Source organism: Macrobrachium rosenbergii, chromosome 8 (assembly GCF_040412425.1).
Source record: "Macrobrachium rosenbergii isolate ZJJX-2024 chromosome 8, ASM4041242v1, whole genome shotgun sequence".
Lineage (NCBI taxonomy): Eukaryota > Metazoa > Arthropoda > Malacostraca > Decapoda > Palaemonidae > Macrobrachium > Macrobrachium rosenbergii.
In genome coordinates, this window is record NC_089748.1 from 83696268 (window position 1) to 83709094 (window position 12827).

Here is a 12827-nt window from a genome sequence, read left to right on the forward strand (position 1 = left end):
TCTTTCTAATATTGGTAACGTTTATTCATTTTATTGAACTTTCTATTCAAATTAGCTAATCGTCTCCTATTGAATGTTTCATATTTATTAATTCTGTTAACTCATCAGACCACCAGGGAACTTTGTGTTTTGTTGGATGGGGTTTTGACTTTGGTATTGCTTTATCAGCAGCATTTTTAATGAAAATCAACAAGAAATTTATTAGTTTCATTATGGTCTTTTAAATATTCAAATTGTGGGATATTTCTAGTGTGCATTTCATATTGCTCCCAATCTGCTTTATAAATGTTATAGTGAGGACATGTTTGCAGGATTATTTTGCAATAAAGAAATTAATATTGGGAAATGATCACTGTGTATGCAAGTCATCAACTGTATTCCAATCAATCTGTCAACTATGCTTGTTGTATAAAGTTAAGTCTACTGAGGAAAATGTTCCATGTGTTTTTGAAAATATGTGCTAATTTCATCATCATTTATACAGCACATGTTGTTGGAATCCATGAACTCTTCTATTTTTACCTATTCTATTTGAGTTTGTACAATGACAGTCCCATATTGGGTTGTGGGCGTTAAAATCACCTACTATTAATGTAGTTCCTTGGTATTATTAAGTAAATCTTTAAGTTTATCAATATCATAACTTTTATTAGGTTGGTTATATAAGTTATAAATTATGTAATTATCATTTTTATTCGTATTTTAATACTTGATATTTGCAAGTCAGTAAAATTTACAGGTACTATGTCATAACATACTTTGTTATGTACATATATAGCAGTACCTAAATTTCCTTCTTCTTCTCTAGATGTAGATACTAAGGTATATTTACCTATTGTTGGTATTGTTTTGTTGACATATTGTGAACATATTATCATTGGCTCATATTCCTTTAGTAATCGTTGTATTTCTCCCAAATGTAATCTGGTCTGTAGACCATTTACGTTCCACTGTATAATATAATTATTGAAAGTATAACAGTATGTTCAAGTGTTATTTTCTTTTGTGGATCATCAATCTGCATTTTTCTAAAATTTACTTTACAATATTTATTTGTTTTCTTTATAAGATATTATGTGTCCAATGCACATACACCCTTTTCATGAGTGTCCAAACTAGTAGTTTCTTTATTTCTGTATTTATAAAATTTCTTATAGTGTTTGTTAAACTGTCCTTTTGTTATGCTTTCATTTTTGTTGCACAGTTCAATGAAGTATTCATTACATCCACATGTGTTTTCATGTGTCGTTTTTTTCATTTACTCTTGCTGTACCTATTCTTGGTGATGGGGTAATCTCTTCTCCCATTGACATAATCATTTATCATCAATGGTTTGTTTCTACTTTTCATTTTGTCAATGTTGTTCTCGACTTTGATGTTTCTGGGTATCTTTTCATTGGTTCTATTATTACTTTAGGAGATAAAAGGTATTTTCTTGGCTTGTTTTGTTTATGTTCCTTTTTCATCTCCTTTATCTTTATTTTAACTGGATGTTTCTCTAATAACAGTTGGTTTTTTCGTTTTGGGTGGTGTTCTCTCCAAAGGCCTTTTTTTTCTTTAATTTCCTAATTCTATCTCTACCCTCTTTTAATATTTCTATGGCAGCATCGTCCTAGTGTTTCTATTTGCATTAAAATTTCAAATGAATTTGATAAAATATTATCCATCTCATTTCTTTGGTTTTCTTTATTCTCTATTTTATTTTTCTTTCTAAATTATTATTTTTCTTTGAGACTACTTGTCAGGGTGCTCTGTTACTTCTATCTGTTTCCGTTTTTTGTTTCATTTTTGATCTTATTATTGCAGAAAAAAGTTGTTTCTTAGATGGATCATGCATTCCTCTAACCTTTAATTCTAATTTAGCCTCTCTTATAGAACATTCCTGTTCTTTCTTGTAGTATTTTCAATTCAGTATTGTATATATAATATATACATTCCTTGGATCTTGCATGGTGATTTTGTCCACAGTTTACATTTTGATTCTCTACACTTCCACTGTGTGGCATGTTCATCAGATCCACAGTATGCACATACAGGTTCATATTCTGGCAATTTTTCTGTGTGTCCATACAAACTACAATTTTGGCACTGTAGTGGTTTGGGACATACGGTCTCAGTTCTCTATTTTGGCCTAAGATTTTTATTTTTAAGGGTAATTCTGGCCCTCAAATTTTATTTTGCTATTCTTAACGTTTTTCATTATTTTGTTTACTTAGCTATGTTGCAAATTCACAATCTTGTATTTTGTTGTATCTTTTTTAAGGAATCTAATAATATATTCTTTTCTACTGGTTCATCATTATTTTCAGGAGTACAATGGTACCCTGAATACACTGTTCAAATTGTCATGTTTTTTAATATGTACTTTAACATTATCAATATTTTTATATTTAAGTAGTTTTCGGATTGATTTTTGTTGTGGTTTCTATCAACCACATCTTTCTTTACTTGTCTAAATGACATTTCTGTCGTTGAATGTCTTTCAATAAAAAGTTTTCTAATTTCAATGGCGATATTTTTTCTCCGTTTCCAATGTTAGAATCCTTGACCAGCTTCCACTCCCAAAGAGGGAGTCAAAGTGGTCAAGGTTGGTCAAGATATTTGGTTTTTTGGCTTAATTTCATTGGAGCATAGGGTTCCAGTGTAATTACATTTGTATTTTTTTGTTTTTCCAGAGAGGTTTGAGGGAGTTCCAGTGGTCGTCATCTGTGCCCAAGTCACTACCATCAATGGGTCCAGGGTACTTAAATCATTAATACAACTTTGCATTAAGACAAGTTGAGGAGGAAAAAAAGTAAATAAAACCTGTAAACCTTAAAAAGATATCATCAGCCCTTCATGGGTTTATTCTTCTACTAATGGCACAAGTGAGAACTGACTCCCAAATGTCCAGCATCCCTACCCTACCCCAAAGGGGATGGCATAACATGATTAGAGTGGCCCAGGGTGTAAGCCCAAACCCGCTTGATAGGACTGAGAGCATTACTTAGAATACAATCATCCCCACCCTAATCACATTATGGACAAACCGGACAGAATGCCGAGTCCTATTCCCAGAACTAGACCCCTGGAATCCGTGGCCCAGTCCCGTAGAATAGTTCCACCTGAAAACTCAGGTCCGAACATTATCGGGCAGTTGATGGTCCTGCCCACGGTTCTCACTATTTAACCGGATATAAACTCAATCCAGCTATGATACCTCTTCCTATTTACCAGGTCCAAGAAATTTGTAATGAAAGTGAAAATATCCACGCCATTTTAAATCAAAGGTTTGTGGTGATCCGTCAGGGCCGGGCTCTTATTCTTCGTAGAACGAAGAAAAGCCAGGGCCCCTTTACCCTCACCACGTGAAGGAACCTACTGAGGGGAAATCCACTAAGAGGCTTAGAAGGTCTGGGAACCATTCCTCTATGGCCAAAACAGGGCACTAGGCGTCATCGGCAGTTGTTGCTTGAGACTGAAACTGCAGATGACTTCCCCTCACCATATACTGAATGGCAGAAGGCATACATATAAAGGTTGAACCAGTCCTGGGCATTGTGTCTGTTGCCCAAGACAGAGTGGTCCGGAAAACAGCAATAGGGGAAGACGATGATTCTTCAACGTCCTGCAAGAACATTCATCTTTGCCCTGAATGGCAATGACATCCAATTCCACGGTTTGTTCTGGGCCAAAATGAGAAGACCTCTGGCCACCTGGCAAAGAGAGAAAGAGTGCATGCCTCCCTGGTTCCTTATGTAGGCCAGTGCAGTCATGTTGTCCGAGTGGATGCAATTATTTTGTTGCGTGTCACCGAAGCAAAATGCTGAAGAGCCCGGTGTATCTCTTTTAGGTCCTTTACAATGATGTGGAGCAATCTTTCTTCTTGCAACCACATCCCTGCAACTTCCAAGTCCTGTAAATGAACTCCCATCCCCCTCTGAAGGCCCCAGAACAAACAGGGTTCGGGAGGACTTCCCTACAGAATCTTTCTTCCCAGTCTGCCTCCTTGATTTTGGGAGTAATGGGGAGCAAGTGACTCTTCCTGCTCCAGCTGGCCTTTAGGAAGAACTGCAGGGTCTCATGTACAGTCTCCCTACGCCACAAACTTCTCCATGGATGAAAAAGTGCCTAAGAGGCTCATCCACTCTTTGGCTGAGTAGGAAGGAAGAACAAGAATTTCTAAGTCGTCTGCAAGCAAGAAAGAATTCTTCTGTGACGGAAAAGCCCAAAAACTCTGAGAGTTGATCATCATCCCTAAATGGACAATCGACTGTGTCAACTAGTGCGACTTGGAAGTTGACAACCCAGATCCTGGACAGGGAGAGAGTCAAAGTTCTCTGTGCAACGGTTTCTCAATAGGGGGCATAGGGAGCCAGTAGTCAAGATACAGGCATATATTGATGCATCAAATGTATCAAATGTAATGGGGCAAGAACCTGGAAGACCTGGGACTGTTGAAAGACCGCAGAGGCTCCCCTGGTAGATCCTGCCCTGGAACATGGTAGATCCTTCCCTGGAACACAAATCTGAAAGTACTTTCTGGTTCTGTGTGGACTGGGCATTTTGAAATCCTCCATCTCTATGGTAACTAATCCCCTTTGATGAATGGAGGACAGCACTGACTGATTGGTTTCCATCCTGAATTTTGTTGTCTTTACAACACATTTCAGAGCAAAGTCAAGACAGGTCTCCATCCTCCCGATACTTTTAAAAGAAGACGTTAAAACCTCTTGCTTCGTGTCTTTCACAACTTCTATGGCCCCTTTTGGAGCAGAGGTTAACCTGATTGGAGGCCAAAAACCTCTGAGCCTAAGGAGTGGGCTGTCAAGTTGATGGCGCTAACGGCAATGGGGCTTGCACTGATTGGGATTGAGTGCCCCTCCCTTCTATCACCCATGTTCCACTCTTGACTTCCCATTTAACTCCAAAATGGGAGAAGTCTTGAAAAGGAGGATCAGATCCTCATTTGCTAGAAGAAGGTCTGGTAGATGACTTGATGACCGTGGAATAGCACAGGGCTTGGCAGTGGTCGGGACTGATACCCACTACTCTGCTGCTTAAAAGGCCACTGTTGCAAGGAGAGGCCAGTTCATGCAACAGGTGCTGCAGGTGTCGAATCGGCTGCTGGGTGTTTAGTGGACTGACAAGTCCTGGGTAGTCTTCTGAAGCTCTGGAGTTACATGCTCCAAAGTAGACATGGGAAACAGACAATCTCGGTCCAATGGGATGAAGAGCAGAGACGATTTCTGAGAAGGTTGCTCCTTTGTGTGACAAACGAACACCCAGTTCCCTCTTCTGTATGAGGCAAAGAGAAGCAAATAAAATTCTTGCAATCCATCATGAACCGCCCTGTCCTCGTAAAACTCTTAGCCAGTCTGCAGTTAAACTGTCCAGTAGCCCTGTGCAATCTTTCAATCTTTGTCCTCCACTGTCCAATCGTGAAGAGAGACCTTGGATGGGGACTAAATGACCTAACTCACTGACGAAAGCTCAAGAACAATCAGAAGAAGCTAAGTCCTTTTGTTCTTGCACTGTAGTCAAAAGCTTCTTTAAAAGGATCAAGATGTTATTGAGACAACAATGAATTGGTTCCAGAGAGGAGTCTTGCGCCACCGAAACGCTGACACTAGTCAAAAGTGGCTGCATTGGATGATCAGCAGCAGTGGTATGAGATGTTAAACACTTGTCAGGATGTGGCGCCAAACGAGGCAGTGAGTGCAGCAACTGAGTCCAGTGAAATGTCACAGAAGAAGTCACCAAAACTGATGAACCATCAAAGTCCTGAGAACACTTGGTTAAAGTCTGATCTGGCACAGAACTCTTTCTGGTAAGAGGTCGTTTAGCAGGGTAAACCGATGTAGGATGATCAGTGCCAAACGATGGTCAGAGTGTTCAGCTCGGACACCAATGTTAAGTTCAAGTGCTACCGAACTGTAGTACCACCCACTGGCCGCTTGACGCCAGCCGAGTGATCACCCGCATAGGACGATTGGGTACCAAACAGTGGTTGAAGCGCTTGGCTCGGAAGGCACACTCGCCTCCACTCAAGCGCTCGTAATCCACTGCATCAGCAAACGTCACTGGGCATTCGACTGCTATTGAACATTCTAAACGTACAGCAGTATCACCAACTAGCCACTTGATGCTGACGTAGTGATGTTAGGGAAATTAGATAGGAAATTAGAGAGAGTGCTAGACAGAGAGATTTAGAGAGAGAGAGAGAGAGAGAGAGAGAGAGAGAGAGAGAGAGAGAATAAAGGAGAGTCAGGCGGAGAAAACGCAAGGCTGTTGTTATTGCAGGCTTGAAGAAGTCAGGTAATTTTGCCAAAAACAACTTCAGCAAACTTGAGTAAGCCGACAAAGGGGTAGAGTTATGCTCAGCTTCTTCCTCATCTGACAAAATCGGAGACAAAGAAGGGTCCTTGCCCTTGGAAGACAAAGACCACTTCTTCAAAAAGCCCATAAGATCCTAAAGCTGATGACAAAGAGTCCTCCTGATAGACGCAGCCGAAGTGAGGTTGGCGCGAAGCGCTCCACTTGGCTCCCGCTGATCCCAGAACTCAAGCACGGGTTGAAGAAGCACAGAGTGGTGCCAGAATGAGTGACACATGCCTGGCAGGAGACTGGAGCTCGTGAGCGCGAGACTGAAGAGAAGAGGGCATTGAGTGCTTTCATAGACGATCAGAGTGCTTAGGAACAAACACTGGGCGCTCAAAGACCTCCAGAGACTTTGGTCTGCCAGGAGGCAGAACAGAGAAACTGTACGAAGGTTGCGGACCAACACTTGTCTCCTTATACTTCTTAACAGGAGGAGAACTCTCCACAACAGCTGAATGCCTCTTCAAAGGCCCAGAGGCGACAACTTGGTGCCTTTGGAACATCCTTTCAGGCAAAGAGTCCCCTGAGTCCAATGACAGACGATCCACACTAACTGAGATGCCTTTCCAATGGCGCTCTGCCAAAGCCTGACAATGAGCATCAGGCTCAGCAGAGGGGGCGACCACCCATGGGCAAACCCCACCAGCCTCCCTTGGACCTCCAGTATGTCTTCTCCCCAGTGCAGGGGCATGGGACAAGGACCTTTGTCTAGGAGCGCTGGTGGGATGGGTAGCCACCTCCTCAACATGCACAACACTGTACTTTGCACTGCACTACTGACAGTGGGAACACTGGAAGACCTTTCCACAAAGGCTTTAAATGACACACCCAACTCCATAACCATGCTGGCTAAAAATTCAAATTTCTTGTCAAACCTAGATTCGAGGCTGGCAGTGGTGTCAAGTGTTTAACATCGAAGGAAAGTCCGTGTGGTTCACCAACTCTCTTCACCGATGACAGGGCCAGCAGGAAGACAGTCTTGAGGGTTAGATCCCTGTCTGGCGATTTCCAAAAGGCTCCGACGGGCACGCAGAGTTGGGCCAGTGGGGAATCTCTCTCGGCGCCTCGGAGAGGAGAGCTAGCAGGTCGGGATACCAAATGGCCTGCGGCCATCTGGGTGCCACCAGAATCATCCTGTGATTCGGAGTGATCATCACTCAGCGAATCAGACAGAATGGAGGAAAGGCGTTACACGTCAAGGGTGTCCCATGGGTGCTGGAACGCATCATCCGCAGCGGCCCATGAGTCTGGCACGACCGAACAGAAGACCTGGAGTTTTCTGTTGTGCTGGGTGGCGAACAGGTCGATGGCTGGACGCCCCCACAGGTCGAATAGCCTTTCCGTCACTTCCGAGTGAAGGGACCATTCGGTTCCTAGCACTTGATTCTGGCAGCTGAGCTTGTCTGCCATGACATTCCTCTTGCCTGGAATGTACCTGGCTGACAGCTCTACCGAGTGATCCATGGCCCACTCGTGCACCTGCATTGTCAACTGGTGGAGCAGGAGGGATACTAGGACCCCCTGCTCGTTGGCGTATGCCACTACCATGGTATTGTCACTCACATCAGTACCACGGAGTGTCCCATCATTTTCATCCCGAACTCTTGAGAGCCAGGAAGGCTGCCTGAGTTCCAGGATGTTGATGTGAAAGTGCTTGTAGTCTCGGTGCCACACCCCTGAAACCAGCAACTCCTCCAGGTGTGCGCCCATCCCTCGATCGATACATCTGAGAACAGCAGCATGTCCAGAGAGGGGAGTATGCAGGGATAATTCTATCAAGAGGTTCTGTCGTCCACCCACCAGCGAGAAGGTCCTCCCTCACCCCTCGGAAAGAGGAATGAGGGAAGGACTGGGGATCCTGGACTGGACCAATACTCCTTTAGTCTCCATTATAGAGACCGCATGGTGAAGACGCCCATGAGGTACTAGCTTCTCCAGTGGCGACAGGTGGCCGATGACAACTTGCCATTGCTGGGCTGGCTGTTCCTGTTGTGACAGGAACAGCTGAAGTACTGGCTGAACCTGCTGACACGAGTCCGAGGGAAAGACTTTGCTGCCACCGAGTCTATCAGCATGCCCAGGTACTTTATCCTCTGCTTGGGGGTGAGATCTGACTTCTCGAGATTCACCGGTGATCCCAAGATCGCGGCAAAAACTTGGAGGAGCCGATCCCTGTCTGCAGCAACTGCGAGGTGGGAGCTTGCAGGACAACCAGTCGTTGAGATACCTCAATAGAGCGTATCCATGCAAGTGGGCCCCAAGCTGACATGAGCGAGAAGACTCTCGTGAACACCTGAGGAGCGGTCGAGCCCAAAGCAAAGTGCCCTGAATTGGAAGACAGTTTCCCGAGGACAAAGCGAGGTACAGTACTTGCGAGGACACGGATGAATGGCTATTTTGGAAATACACATCCTTCAAGTCCACTGTAAGCATGAAGTCGTTCTCCCTGATGGGAAGCAGCCGGATCCGTGCTGTTTCTATCGTGAACAGTCTGGCCAAATCGGTTCAAGGAGAGGGTCTATGACTGGTCTCCATGTGGGCTTTCTCTACAAGAAAATCACGGCTGTAAAAGCCTGAAGATTGGTCCAACACGACTTCCACTTCCACAGCACCCTTGCTCAGCATGGCTTGCACTTCTTGCTGTAGTGCAGTGTCCTTCGGAGTTCCTTGGACGTACATGCGGAGATGGATCGGAGTGTAGGTGAGGCTGGCCGAGGCTCAAAGGGTGGTAGATATCCACTCCCTAAAGGACATCCACTATCAGGTCTTGGCTCCCTGTCACTGCCATGTTGCCCAATGGCTCAACAGGCAAACCCCCACCATTGCCAGCTTTCAAGGGAAGCCGCCCTAGAGTTCCCCTTCTTCTTCCCCTTGCCCCCTTTACCAGGATTGGAAAGTGGGCTGAAAGGCTTCCTCCAGGAAGGCCCACTCTTTCTAGAGGGAAGAAGGCTGGGTGTTTCCACAGGACCCCTTGAAGACTGGGACTTCTTATGGGACTGTAAGTGCCCTGTGCCTGGCCGTCTGGGCTATGCCCTTCTGGAACACACGAGGCCCAGAGGTCTTGCCACTGCCTGGTGGACAGAGAGGCAAGAAGTAGCCCAGCAATGGTCCATTCCAGGGGTCACTGCTGACTCGGGTCCCTACAGACCTGGAGAAGCCCCAGAACCCTGCGTCTCTCCGCTTCAGGACCAGGTTTGCCATCTGGTGGGCGTCTAGGAGATGGCTGCCCCCAGGACTGCGCACAGTCTCCCAAAGCAGAGTCCTCCCCAGGCACGATAGCACCTGAGGAAGCAGGTACCTTGGTACTGTGAAGGACCACAGATCAAGCCAGGAGACTGCCTGGAACTCCATGGCAGTGGCTTCAGGGTTGCAGCCTCTTGCTGAGAGAGGAGATGCTCTCTGCAGCAAGCTGCTGCAATGTAAGACCCAGATCAGATGACTAGATCCGGGTCAACCTGTTTAAGCGCGTTGCCCTTTCCACTGGTGCACAGAAGCGCTTCTGGCGAGGTGAGGAAGCTGGTCGAGCGGTTCCCCCAAGTGGTGTCTTGCCCAGACACAGATCATTCACCTGGTCGAGGCCCCCTTCGGCAAGTGTGGACCCAGGCAGCCACGAAGAGCCTTGGTTCCTTCTTGGGTCCTCAGTAGGATTCGGCGTGACGCGATCCACAGTTGAAGGCTGCCCTTCCCGAGTCATTGTGCTGACGAATCAGCGCAATAACCCGCCCAGTCCTCTCTCAGGGTGCCGCATCCTGGGGAAGGGACCCTCAAGTCCCTCAGTGTGGTCATCCCGCTCTACTCCCCCGTCCAGGAGAGGCTGAACCTCAGGCGACCCCCGTGATCCTTCCTGCTGCGGGCGTAAGACCTGGTCGAAAGAGGACTTCGCCAGGCTCCTCGCCCCGCTCGTTTTGAACTCTGGGGAAAACTCGCCAGAGTTCTTCCTGTCCGACTCTCACCCACGGAAGGAGCCCAGGAGGTAGGGGACAGGCGAGGAGGATCAGGGAGCTCCCACTGGCATTGCTGGCAGAACCAACAGGGGCAGTGGGCCCAGGCTGGGTCACCAACCCTCGGTCGTGACGGCAGCCGGGTCGAGGAGGTGCTTTCACCTGCGGGCAGTCTCCCGGGAGAGGCGGAGGCGGCTCGCGACTTTTCGAGCCATGCTCACCTCCCCAAGCCAGGCTGGCTGTGAGGGGCGTGGCCGGGGACTGGGAGGAGTCCCGCGCCGCTGGCTGGCGTGAGCTGACCTGTCCTCTAGGCGTGCCCCAGTCTTCTTTGAGGCCATAGCCTCTCGGAAGACTCAGCAGGGGACCTCTTCTCTGCTTCTCCAGGCATTTTATTAGGACCCGGGAAGCACTTTTCCGGGAACCTGGCTTAGCTCACCTCTTACCAGCAGGAAAGTCAGGCACCTGCATGCCCCGGACTCTTTCTCTTGCCCCACGCCGGGTCTGTATGAAAAAGTTTCTCCCATATCAGCCTGGGATGGAAGGGTCTCCTTGAAACCTGGGTGCTCGGGCGCCCTCACGCATGAGTGTCAATGTGGACCCGCTGGCCTGAAAGTTTCTTGGCACAGCAGGGGAGTGCGGACTGTGGTCTGCGCCTTCTTCCTCCCGATCGACTTTGACCCGGGAGCCAGAGCAGCGGTTCCCTGATCCGTGGATCGGGAAGAGCCAGCGAGAGACCCCTGCCTTCCATGTGGAAGGCCTTTTCCAAGTCTTAGAGGTCTCAGTGCTGGACTTCTTGGGGGGATAGGCAGGCTTCTTCTTCTTTGGCTGGGAAGCCTCAGAAGGAGAAGCAGGAAGAAGAAGGTAGCAGGGAAGACGAATGATGGCGAAGACAAAGGCCTAAAGCGACAACACCTTTCTCGATCTCTTCTTTGACTTCTTCGCTATCCTCCTCAGGATTGTAGTCCCTCAGGATTGTAGTCAAGTCCCCAAACCATGCAGGAGCAGCCGAAGAAACAGGAGCAGCCAGGAGGCCGGCAGCCTCAAGCCAGCGCAAGGCAGGCTGCTCAGGCCAGCAGTTGCAGGGCAGGAACATCAGCGCGGCAGCCAGGAACATATGGAGGAGGGCCAGAAATGAAGGCACTAGGCGGCGCGAGCAGCCAGAGCCAGGCCAGGTGTTCGAAGACATGGGGAGCAAGTCAGTCGTTATGCAGGGCTGGAGACATGGAAGCGAGGGCGAGGGCCATCTCCATAATTGGGCCCCTTCAGCAGCAGGGGCAGGAACAGTCCAAATCTGGCACTGTTGATGTCACCATGTAGGAAGGCCCCTGTTTTTCGTGAGAGCAGTGCCAGGAACCCAGGAGGCAGCAGTACAGAATGGTGAGAGGCAGGGGCAGCCAAAACCTGGGTGTCCAGGTGTGAAGCCACCGACACCCCTGGCTTGGAACTCCCAGACATGGTGACAGACGTGGTGGTGGTGGTAGTGCTGGCAGTCCTTTTGTCACTGGGCGTCAGACAGATGAGATACCAGGCCCTCCAGTGACGGAACATAGGTGGACCCAGGAGTAACCAGGCCGAGGATTTACAATCTGATCCTGGTTCCACCCCGAAACCTGAGAAATAGTCGGGTTAAACTGGAAGTCTCTGTCCTCTGGGAAAAATTTCCCCCAGCTCGACTAGAGACCGAGATTTTGTCTGATCAAATTGCCCCTTCACACCTGATGAAATGAATGAGGAAGGGGAGAATCTCACCAAGGGAGGGCAAGCAGGCCGGGGATGTTCACTGGAGGGAGAAGCCAGGGCCTGACACATTAGCCACCACCCAGTCATCGGGGTCCTGTTACCTCGGACAGTTCCTGGCGGCTTCAGAGTAGCGTCTCCTCCCTTCAGAGCTCTTCCATTGCTCGGAGACCAGGAACAACACTCGCTACAATAAGTGTTGCGAACCTATCCCCTGCAAGATGGGCAACGTTGCCAGTCGATGTCAAGCTAGACCAACAGGTATTAAATTTCTTGCCTCCACCCAGGACACTGGCTCTGGGGATTAGGAGGTTTGGAAGGTTTATCAACATTCATACTGGAAACAACAAACAAGGGATTTTCCCACCAAAAAGGTTGAAAAAGGGCAGTCAGGCAGAGAAGCGAAGAACATTCTTTCCATGATGGCGGCAAATTGGAATGTTTACATCCAGGCGTTTTACTCCTTTCCATCCCAGGCAAGTTAACTGCCTAACCATCGTTTGAAGTTCAACGGCCCGTTTCAACCTGGCCTGAAAGTACAGGCGGTCCTCGGTTTCACGGGGGTTCCGTTTTCCGTCATGTAGAAACCGAAAATTGTTTAAACTGAAAAATCGTGCATCTAAAAAATCCTAAAAACCTTACTTTTAATGCTTTGGGTGTAACTGGAAAACAATGTAAACTGCATTTTATGAGTCTTTCAAAAAAACCTTCAAATTTTCATTATTCTGCGTTTTGGGCCATATTTCTTCCGTTGGATAGAAGGGGTCTCTCTCTAACCAGAACCCATCG

At 47.4% G+C, this 12827-nt stretch overlaps 1 protein-coding gene across 1 annotated transcript in view; it reads right to left on the reverse strand.

Annotated features, from left to right (window-relative positions):
• Positions 1-12827, reverse strand: part of SCCRO (defective in cullin neddylation 1 domain containing SCCRO) — a 198014-nt gene that overhangs the window by 137633 nt on the left and 47554 nt on the right. The window lies entirely within an intron of this gene.